Raw genomic sequence first — 8974 nt, forward strand, 5'->3', positions numbered from 1 at the left:
AATTAAGAAGACACCATCTACAATTTTCAGTAAACAAACTCCAATACCTCCAGGTACCCCTTAATGATTGGTTTGCAAACAAACCCACTTAAAGTGTTTTGCCCCTCTCTACTGAATTTTCTTCTTTAAGAAAAAAGAACTGATAAACAGCCTTAGCCAAGGAGAATCTAATCAGTCCACTGCTCTCTTCCTCATGGTTAACTCATGCCTGCCTACATTCTGTTTTCTATCCATCCACAGCTCAATATCAGTGGTGAGACATTGGAGATTTTATAGTTGGTTTGAGAAGTAATATTTCTCTTGCATAATCTGTAGAAGTATGCTTTCCATAAGGAACATTCTGCATAGATTCAGATTTACTCTATTAACCCTATAATATAGAAGATGATGTTGGATCTGAGTAACAGTGCTATAAACTGCACCTACATCTGAGAAACTCTCTTTGTTGAAATGTTTCAGGTGCTAACAAAATGGAAGACAACTCCTCCATCCCTCTGAATGGATCAGAACTGTTGTTCTATAAATCTACCAGCTCCACAGTTCTGTGGATCATCGCAGTCATAGTCCTTTCGATACCCTTTATCCTCATTGTGCTAGGTAATGGGCTCGTGATTTGGGTGGCTGGGTTCCGAATGATCCACACTGTGACCACTATCTGTTATATGAACCTGGCTTTGGGTGACTTCTCTTTTATGGCTATACTACCACTCCATATCATCTCAATGATCATGAGAGGAAAATGGCTTTTTGGTTGGTTCCTTTGCAAATTTGTTCACAGCATTGTGCACATAAATCTTTTTGTAAGTGTTTTCCTAATCACTATTATTGCCACAGATTGGTGTATTTGTGTCCAGCATCCAGTATGGTCTCAGAATCACCAAACTGTGAGTCTGGCCAGAAAAGTGGTTGTTGTAGCTTGGATTGTTGCTCTGCTGTTTACCTTGCCACATTTACTCTTCTTGACTACAGTAAGAGATGCAAGAGCAGACATGTACTGTACATGTAACTTTGAATCCTGGGTTGCAAACCATGAAGAACAATTAAAAGTATTCTTTACTGTGAACACAGCTGCAGGAATCATCAGTTTTATTATTGGTTTCAGCCTGCCAATGTCCTTCATTGCCATCTGCTATGGACTCATGGCTACCAAGATCTACAGAAGTGACTTTGTGAATTACACCTGTCCCTTACGTGTCCTCACGTCTGTATAAGCTTCATTTTTTGTCTGTTGGTTCCCTTTTCAGTTGATTATGCCTTTAGGTAACATCTGGAAAAAGGAGACACTAGAAAGCATTCACATATTGGTGAACCCAGCAAGCATCCTGGCCACATTCAACAGCTGCCTCAACCCAATACTCTATGTATTCCAGGGTCAAGAATTTAGAGACAGACTGATCCATTCCCTGTCTGCCAGTCTAGAGAGGGCCCTGAGGGAAGAGTAGGCCCTGAGGGAAGACTCATCCATCAGCAACTGTCACAGTTTGGCCTTTTGCTATCAATAGTAATGCTAAGTGTGTGCTTCTAACACCTGGTTGTCCCAGAGATGAGAGAGTCCCCATATAAGGCACTAAGTGACCATTCTCCATAGATATTTCTGTTGGTAAATAAAAATGCCAACAGACAATAGCTGGGTAGAAGAGACATAGGTAGGGTTTAGGATTCTTGGACTTGGGGCTGGAAGAGCCAGGAGGGGAAGAAGGGTACAGTAGGGGGAAAAAGAAAGTGGCACGTGTTATGAGTCAAGAGAACATGGCCATATGTGCTGGCCAGTTAGAGTTAAGAGCAGCCCAAATAAAACATAGTAATAGTTCAGGGTTATCTATGGGAAAGTAGATTCTAACAAATCTCATAGAGACTAGTATCTGCTCCTCCCTTGTGTTGTTTAAGACTTATTTTAAATATAAAGGTTGTATGTCTTTTATCAGAGAACATAAATAAAGGCAGGATAGAAATATCAGGGTGGGGCTAAATAAATTTCTACAAGCTATGACTAAGGCAATGGCAGTATCCCTAGAGGTCATGGGGATGCTTTCTGTGCCACCCGAGTCTCACTTTCCTCCTCATGCAACCTTGTATGACAGTGTTTTGAGTATAAATCTGGTAAAAAAAATTCTTTGACCTTTAGTTTGACAGAAAAATATATAAATGAAAATTAATATCATTGTTATTTGAGAATTTTTTCAACTGAACCTGTAGCCTGGGCTAAAACTATAGTGACAAAACCGTGTAAGAGACAAAACATATAGACACTTGAAAGGATTATACAAGATAATATATATTAATAACAACATTTTTTTATTTTATTAAGAAGAAACCTTTGATGACCACGTGGTGCAGGACTCTAATTCTAGTACTTGAGACATCTATAAAAACAGAACCATATCAAGGACAGCTTACAAAGAGAATTTCAGAATTTAAGTCCACCTGGACCACATGATGACACCAAGACCGAGATTAACAAGGTGTTCAGCCATGGAGAGCAAAATTTTATATCATTGCTATAAAATGGGTAAAATGGGAAAATGTTTGTTAGAATAGTGTGAACAATGTCATTATCAGAAGGAAATTGATATCTTTATTTCTGATTTGTGACTCTCTAGATTTTATATTGATTTGAAAAATTTTGTATTTTCATATATATATATATATATATATATATATATATATATATATATCTGGGTACCAGATATAAAAGTACATTTCAACTAAGTGATCTAAGAGGCATAAGAGGAACAGGAAAGATGCAAGAAATGTGGAATAATATGTAATGGGTAGTTTTGATTGTCAACTAGGCATCATCCAAAATTATGTGGAAGAAAAGTCTTTAGAAGAAAATTTCTAGATTTACATAGTTCATGGGGGCTTCTTTATTGGGATTGTCTCATAGACATCAATTGAGGTTGAAAAACTTCTGTAATGTGTGTCCCATAAATCCTTAGGCATGGACTAGATCATGAATTATGCAAGATTACAGCTCTTCTCTCCCTTAAGTGACTTTTATGAGAGTATTTTCTGTTATAGTGGCAGGAAATGATTTTTCTTTTTTTTTTTTTTGGAGTATTTTTTATTATCTCCTGATAACCTGAATTTTGCAAGATAAGCATTTCCTTTTTTATTAGATATTTTCTTTATTTACATTCCAAATGTTATCCCCTTTCCTGGATTCCCCTCAAAAAAAAAAACCCTCCCCTATCCCTTTCTCCCTTTCCCTACTCACCAACAAAACCACTCCAGCTTCCTGGCCCTGGCCTTCCCCTACACTGGGGCATAGAGCTTTTACAGAACCAAGGGCCTCTCCTCCCATTGATGACTGACTAGGCCATCCTCTGCTACATATGTAGCTGGAGCCATGAGTACCACTATGGGAACTCTTTGATTGGTGGTTTAGTCCCAGGGAGCTCTGGGGGTACTGGTTAGTTCATATTGTTGTTCCTCCTATGGGGCTGCAAACCCCTTCAACTCCTTGGGTCCTCTCTCTAGCTCCTTCACTCGGGACCCTGTGCTCAGTCCAATGGATGGCTGTGAGCATACACTTCTGTATTTGTCAGGCACTGGCAGAGCCTCTCAGGAGACAGCTATATCAGGCTCATGTCAGCAAGCACTTCTTGACATCCAAAATAGTGTCTGAGTTTGGTGATTGTATATGGGATGGATCTCCAGGTGGGGCAGTCTCTGGATGGTCATTCCTTCAGTCTCTGCTCCACACTTAGTCTCTGCAACTCCTTCTATGAGTATTTTGTTCCCCCTTGTAAGAAGGGTGGAAATATCCAAACTTTGGTCTTCCTTCTTCTTGAGTTTCATGTGGTTTGTGAATTGTATCTTGGGTATTCTGAGCTTCTGGGCTAATATTCTCTTATCAGTGAGTACATATCATGTGTGTTCTTTTGAGATTGGATTACCTCACTCAGGATGTTATCCTCCAGCTCTATCCATTTGCCTAAGAATTTCATAAATTCATTCTTTTTAATAGCTGAGTAGTACTCCATTGTGTAAATGTACCCATTCCTCTGTTGAGGGACATCTGGGTTCTTTCCAGTTCCTGGCAATTATAAATAAGGATGCTATTAATTTTTAATATAAATTCTACTAAGAGTATGTCCTTGCTGTGACAAATATGTTCCAGCTGTGGTAAATATAATTTTTATGTATTTGTATTTTTTTATTACTTTTTTTATACCACAGTCATTATTCCCCTTCCAGTCCACCTTCTGCCAGTTCCTCATTCCATTACTCCTCCTGTATCCAAGAGGATATCCCCAAGCTCCACCAGGCCTCTCAATCCCCCTGTGGCCTCAAGTTTTTTAAGGGTTAGGTGAATCTTCTCTGACTGAGGTGAGAACAGGCAGTTCTCTGCTGTATATGTGACCCGGACTTCTTATCAGCTAGTTTATGCTGCCTGCTTGGTAGCTCAGTGTCTGAGAGACATCAGGGGTCCAGATTAGTTGAAACTACTGGTCTCCATATGGGGTCACTCTCTTCATCTTCTTCCAGCCTTTCCCTAATTCAACCAAGGGGTCCCTGACTTCAGTCCATCAGTTGGGTGTAAGTATCTGCATATGTCTTTGTCAGCTGTTTGTTGGACCTCTCAGAGATAGTCATGCTAGGCTCCTGTCTGTAAGCACACCATAGCATCAGTAGAACTGTCAAGTCTGGAACCTCCCCTTGAGATTGATTCCAAGTTGGACCAGTCACTAGTCCTCCTTTTCCTCAGTCTTTTCTCCATTTTTGTCCCTGCAGTTCTTTTAGACAGGAAAAATTCTGGGTCAAAGTTTTTGACTGTGGGATGGCAACCCCATCCACCCACTTGATGTCCTGCCTTTCTACTGAAGGTGGACTCTACAAGTTCCTTCTCCCCACTTTAAGGAATTTCATTTAAGATCCCTCTATTTGAGTCCTGAGTGTCTCTTATCTCCTTGGTCTCTGATACATCCTAGAGGGTCACCCACCTCCCAGCCCCCTGGGGGTTGCATGTTTCCATTCATTCTGCTGGCCATTAGGTCATCTCTCCTGTTTCTTCCTCCCCAACACCTGATCATGTTTACCTTCCCCACCTCTCCTCTTCCACCTAGGTCCCTCCCTTCCTCTGCTTCACTCTGATTGGTTTTTTCTTCCTCTCAAGTTGGATTGAAGCATCCTCACTTGAGCCTTTCAGCTTATTAACCTTTTTGGGTTCTGTGGATTGTGTCCTGTGCAATCTGTACTTTTTTTTTTTAAGCTAATATCCACATATTAGTGATTACATGCATGTCCTTTTGGATCTGAGTTACCTTACTCAGGATGATATTTTCTAGTTCCATTCATTTGCCAGTGAAACTCATGATGTCCTCATTCTTAATAGCTGAATAGTATTTCATTGTGTAAATGAACATTTTCTGTATCTACTCTTCCACTATGGGACATTGAAGTTGTTTTCAGCTCCCAGGTATCAACAATGAGGCTGCTGTGAACATAGTGGAACATGTACTTCTGTGTTATGGTAGGGCATCTTTTCAGTTTATGCCCAATGTGCTATAGCTGGCTATTCAGGTAGATCTATTTTCCATTTTCTGAGGAACCTTCAGATTTTTTTTCTAAAGTGGTTGTACCAGTTTGCAATCCAACCAGCAATGGAAGTATGTTCCTCTTACTCCACGTCCTTGCCAACATGGGTTGTCACCTGAGATTTTTATCTTAGTCATGATTGGTGTAATGTAGAATCTCAGGGTCATTTTGATTTGCATTTCCCCGATGACTAAAGATGTTGAACGTTTCTTTAAGTGCTTCTAGGCTATTCAAGATTCCTCCACTGTGAATTCTCAGTTTGGCTCTATACCCCATTTATTTGATTGTTTTTTTGTTTGTTTGTTTGTTTGTTTTTGTTTTTTCAGGTTACCTTCATGAGTTCTTTATATATTTTGCATATTAGCCTTCTATAAGATGTGTGTTTAGTGAAGTTTTTTTCCCAATGTGTAGGTTGCCAATTTGTCCTATTGACTATGTCCTTTGCCTTACAGAAACTTGTTGGTTTTAGAGCCTGAGCCACTGGTGTTCTATTCAGGAAACTTTCCCTTGTGCTGATGTGTTCAAGGCTCTTTTTAACTTTCTCATCTGTTAGATTCAGCATACCTGGTTGTGGGACAGTGAAAGGCAGCCTGTTTTCTGGTCAAGCAAGTCTTACTCTGAAGACCCAGTAGAAACTTTACAAGGGACGGAATGGTGATCCATACTCCCAGACAGACATGCTCCCAGCTTAATACCACAGAGCATCCAACTCCATAATTCTGTGACAATTAGTCATGCAATGACCCAAACTCTTGATATTCTGGCTAGACTCTACCCTTGCAGATACCTGACAATAGCCAGGTATGCTCCTTCCCATATCTACCCTGCAACTGCAAGATAGCCTAGCCCACTATAAAAGGAGATGCTTGGTCTCTCCTCTCTCTCTCAAGCTTTTACCTCTCATTCTTATCTCTAGCTCTCCTTCTCCCCACTTTTCTCCATGTGGCCATGGCCAGCCTCTCTCCTTCTACCGCCTCTCTTTTTCTCTGCCTTTCTACAATAAAGCTCTAAAACTATAGACCATCTCTGCTCACTGAGATTCACCCTGTTGGGGCAATAGAGTGTGCTTTCCTCTAAAGAGCTGAGTCTAACCTCCCCACTGAAAGGCCTTCCTGTGCTCCAGCCATGAACCCAACCAAGGGCTCTTGCCTACATGGGTCCACTCAGCACTCGCCCCCCTGCCCTCTTCTCTCTTTAGCCCTGTGCTGACCGAGTTGCCACTGGGTCCTCCACTTTGTTCTCAGCTCTTCTGAGGTGTCCAGTGACGTCCTGTGATGCCCAAGAGCTAAAACCTGTCATCTTTGGCCTCCACGAGGCCCAGAGACCTTGGACGGTTTCCTCTCCTCCCCTGTGGACTGGTGTTACCACAGCCAGACACCTACCCTGGGCCATGTGGAGAGTGCATGGCAGTCCCCTTCGTCTGCCTGCCCAGAGCACCGGAGCTCTGGCAGGATGCAGGTTCTCTTCCACCCTCTTTTATTTCCCCAGCCTGCTCCCTCACAGCTTGTATTATGTGGAGGTCCTTCATCCCTTTGGATTTGAGTTTTGTACAAGAAGATAAAAATGGATCAATATGCAATATTCTACATGCAGACTGCTAGTTAGATAAGCATCATTTGTTAAAAATGTTTTCTTTTTTTCCACTGTATGGTCTTGGATTTTTGTCAAGGATCAAATGACTATAGGTATATGGGTTTATTTCTGGGTCTTCAATTCTATTCCATTGATTTATCTGCTTGAGGTCAAGGATGGTGATTCCCTCCATTAATTCTCTTATTGTTGAGAGTAGTTTTTGCTATCCTGGGTTTTTTGTTATTCCAGATTAATTTGAGACTTGCTCTTTCTATCTCTTTGTGTGGGGAGCCGCACTCACATTTGCCATTATAAGATGGCGCTGACAGCTGTGTTCTAAGTAGTAAATAATCTGCACATGTGCAGGGGCAGTTTTCCCGCCATGTGCTCTGCCTTTCTCGTGATGACAACTGGGCCTATGGGCTGCAGCCAATCAGGGAGTGATACGTCCTAGGCGGAGGATAATTCTCCTTAAAAGGGACAGGGTTCTGGCACACCGTCTCTTTGTCTCTTCGTCTCTTTCTCTTCGTCTTTTCCTCTGCTCTCTTCCTCTGCTCTCTGCCTCTCTCCCTCTCTGCCCCTCTCTCTGCCTCTCTCTCTGCATCTCTCTGCGTCTCTCTCTCTCTTCCTCTCTGCCTCTCTCTGCCGCGCTCTTCCTCTCTTGCTCCTGAGCAAGCAATAAAGCTTTGCCGCAGAAGATTCTGGCTTGTTGCGTCTTTCCTGGCCGGTCGCGAATGCGCGTAAGATCTTTGAAGAATTGAGTTGGAATTTTTATGTTCCCCATCAAAATCTGTAGATTGCTTTTGGTAAGATGACCATTTTAACTATATTAATCTTGCCAGTCCATGAGTATGGGAGATCTTTCCATCTTCTGAGGTTTTCTTCAATTTCTTTCTTTGAGACTTTAAGTTCTTGTCATATGGACCTGTCACTTACTTTGTTATAGTTATGCCAAGATATTTTTATATTATTTATGACTATTGTGAAGTATGTTATTTCTCCAATTTTATTCTTGGCCCATTTATCCTTTGTGGAGAGGAAGAATACTGATTTGTTCGAGTTAATTTTATATCCAGCCGCTTTGTTGAAGTTGTTTATCAGGTATAGGAGTTCTCTGTTAAAACTTTTGGAGAATGTTATATATACTATCATATCATCCATAAATAGTGATATATATTGACTTATATTTTTCAATTTATATCCCCTTTACCTCTGTTTGTTGCCTAGTTTTCTTTAGCTATAACTTTGAATACTATATTGAATAAATAAGGAGAAGAGTTGGCAGTCTTGATTTCAGCCCTCAGTTTGACTATTTCCTAACATGGCCAATGTGTGAGGTGAGCATATTTTTAAAACTTACTATTATTCACACATCTATTCTCAAGGCAGCTTCCTCATCCTCATTATGACAAGTGTTATTGTTAGTATCAGGGTAAGTTCCATCATGAAAATGATAGATACCTTGTCTGTGGTGCAGAGGGGGCCATGCCTATGGAATTGCTAAATCACTTATTTTTTTAATTGGGTATTTATTTCATTTACATTTCCAATGCTATCCCAAAAGTCCCCCACATGCTCCCCTACCCACTCCTACTTCTTGACCCTGCCATTCCCCTGTTCTGAGGCATATAAAGTTTGCACAACCAATGGGCCTCTCTTTCCACTGATGGCCTATTAAGCCATCTTCTGATTCATATGCAGCTAGAGACATGGAAGATCTTTCCATCTCCTGAGATCTTCTTTATTTTCTTTCTTCAGAGACTTGAAGTTCTTATCATACAGATCTTTCACTTCCTTAGTTAGAGTCACGCCAAGGTATTGTATATTATTTGTGACTATTGAGAAGGGTGTTGTTTACCTA

At 40.9% G+C, this 8974-nt stretch overlaps 1 pseudogene; it reads left to right on the top strand.

Moving 5' to 3' along the window:
- Fpr-rs5 (formyl peptide receptor, related sequence 5) lies at positions 471 to 1450 on the top strand (annotated as a pseudogene).

This window comes from Mus musculus, chromosome 17, assembly GCF_000001635.26.
Source record: "Mus musculus strain C57BL/6J chromosome 17, GRCm38.p6 C57BL/6J".
Lineage (NCBI taxonomy): Eukaryota > Metazoa > Chordata > Mammalia > Rodentia > Muridae > Mus > Mus musculus.